This window comes from Meleagris gallopavo, chromosome 1, assembly GCF_000146605.3.
Source record: "Meleagris gallopavo isolate NT-WF06-2002-E0010 breed Aviagen turkey brand Nicholas breeding stock chromosome 1, Turkey_5.1, whole genome shotgun sequence".
NCBI lineage: Eukaryota > Metazoa > Chordata > Aves > Galliformes > Phasianidae > Meleagris > Meleagris gallopavo.
This window is the reverse complement of record NC_015011.2, coordinates 101,264,873-101,267,582: the sequence shown is the minus strand read 5'-3', so window position 1 is coordinate 101,267,582 and position 2,710 is coordinate 101,264,873. Positions and strand designations below refer to the sequence as shown.

The window sequence follows — 2,710 nt, the reverse complement described above, 5'->3', positions numbered from 1 at the left end:
TTTTAAAAAAAGCAAAAACAAAGGAAATATTAATTATTGAAGAACTTTACCATCAAGACTCCCCAGCCTTTATAAAAATGGTCTAAATTAAGCAAGTTTTAAATTTCTAAGGTCTGTGCCAAATTTACTACGTCATTAAAATACTATTGTGGTATGATTTTTCTTAATATTGGACTGATTTTTGGAAAAAATAATAAATTTTTTCAATGAAATTGATGGGATGTATATGGTGCCCAAAGAGAATATGCACATTATGTTGCAAAACCCATGCAATCTTCAAAATTCTTGATGCCATCTGAGTGTGATGTCCTAGAGGAAGAACCAATGGAGTGCAACTACAAGTGACAACAAGAACATATGTGACTCTCTCCTGTGTCTGGTATAATCTAACCTTTTTATCAGTGATGCTTCAAAACTTTTTTCTTCCTCTATGGCACTCTGGGAAAAGGTGGACAAGAAGGGAATGATGGGATCATTTCTTATCACTGACATCATGAGGAAAAGTGGATTCCTCCATCTCATCTCTCTGGGGAAGGCTTATCTCCCTACATTTCACACTACCATGGCTTACAGTTTTCTATTTATTTATTTATTTATTTATTTATTTATTTATTTATTTATTTATTTATTTATTTATTTTGGAGGCTGTGTGATATTTTGAGGATGGCATAAATCTGTATGTCTTTGTATTAAGCATATAGAATACAACTGGCAAGAAAGGAATGATTTTTGTCCCATCAGAGTTAAGGGCAGGTTTGATTTCAGTGTAGACTGTGCAGGTGACCAGTTCATGGGCTCTTCATGGCTAAGCTTTACTGATAGAAGGTGAAGTGGGTCAAATTCCAGTTTTCACTTTTAACTCTTTCTGAAGATGTTATCTGGCTTTGTGGAACTGAAAACTATATTAGATATCTGGATTAATAGAAGGATGGTCATTTTTAATTTAGCCTTCTTAGAAAAAGAGCAGTTAACTACTAGTGGAAAGGCAGAAACCACAGTAACTTCTTTTTGAATGAGTCAGGTCTTTTCATCTGTTTTCTTTCTTAGGTGCTTCAGAAAAAGCATTTTCTGCACGGAACTGAATGTTTAAACAAGAATGAAAAGAAAGAAGCTCATGTTTGTTTCATAACTGGAAAGAAGATAAATAAGAGGGCTTTGAGAGTAACTAAGTCTTAACTACAGATTCAGCAAAGGCACCGAGAGATTTATAAAATTGTTACTAAAAACTAACTTTCCGTTCAGTGTCAACTAAAACTGCATGTTGTGTAACAAAGCTGACCACTGTTTTTATCAGTCTCCTATCTTGCTTTAGGAAGAATACTTTTTAATTACCAGGAATTCTGGCCCTGACTTGTTAGATACCAGCTAATGCTGGGAGGCCTGGGATGAAGGGAGATCATTAAAGACGGTTACAGAACATATGCAAGATAGACAAAATCAGATAACATAGTGTCACAAGAGCATGAAATAATCAGAGGATGTGTTTAAAGCCAATTTCCAAAAGTCAAGAGTGGATAGGTCAAATCAAATGTCTTCAGAACGCTACTAAAATTCTGCAGAATTTCGAAAAGCATATTAAGTGTATAGTTTACAATTTACTTTGTTTTACTTTGGTTACTTTGTCTGAGAAGCTTTTGTCCTAACGTGCAGTAGTGTTTGCGTCAGAGACACAGAAACGTTTAAGAGCACAAATGCATACTCTAAAGTGCACCAAAATGCACAGAATACCACTGTGACTACATATGGGTTTTATTTCTTGCAATGCTGTACAAATGTAAAAACCAACATGGAAAGCACCAGAGCACGTATAGATATTTTTCACTCACACTTCAACTTCCAGCTACAAATCAACATGTTTCACTACATGTAGCTAGAAACAGAAAGGATGCTAAATCTTAAGTCTAAGAAATCTATTTGGTCTAGTCAAATAGATTTCTTGCCATTTGTTCTTTGTATTTTCTTTTTTTATTTTTATTTTTTTTCCAATAGTTTATTGGGACTTACGGTTCTTGAATGTCAATTTCAAAATAAGCCTTTCTATTATAAACAAGACCTGTTAATGCAAATGATAGATTTTAACACATTCTGGCAATGATGAGTCACTGTACATCAGTGCCAGTTTGCATAAATGAGCCTCTGATAAATGAGAGCCTCCACCTTTTCTTACTGTGCAGCCAGTTTTACACTTCTCTCCCCATTTAAAAAACCCTTGAGATGTATTACTGACCCTGATTCGAGGCTGTTAGCAGCTCTGACTGAAGAACCCTTTGGTGTTGCTGGAGAAAGAAATAAAGAAATAAGAATGAAATTCTGATTTTTCATAACATGTTAATGTCAAATCTACAGTTGTGCAATGCAGCAAAGATTCAGAGACTGTCAAGAGTCTGCATGCTTAAACCTATTTAACTTTCTATATTTTTTATAGTGCAGTATAGTTTATTATATATATTTTATGTAGCTTTTAGCTCTACTATCTATCATGCTTCGATGGGTATCCTCTATACTAAATAAAAGAAACACGTGCACACACAAAAAAATGAAAAATGTCTTGGTATATAGTCTGAGGCGCTACATGTGAAAGAGACACTGATGACAGAGAGGGAAAAGGTTAAAAGCAAAATGACTTACAGGCAGGAACAAAGGTATGAGCCTTTGCTTTGAACATGGGAGCCTCTCCTGCCTTGCTGCCAGTATATCACAGGTGTAGGCC

General features: G+C 34.9%; 1 long non-coding RNA gene across 1 annotated transcript in view; it reads right to left on the bottom strand.

Moving 5' to 3' along the window:
• LOC116217416 overlaps window positions 1-2,412 on the bottom strand; it is an 8,155-nt gene extending 5,743 nt beyond the window's left edge. Inside the window, exon 1 of the long non-coding RNA XR_004161934.1 lies at window positions 2,228-2,412. This is a non-coding gene — a long non-coding RNA (uncharacterized LOC116217416). The remainder of the gene's footprint in view (window positions 1-2,227) is intronic.
• Window positions 2,413-2,710: the final 298 nt, after the last annotated feature.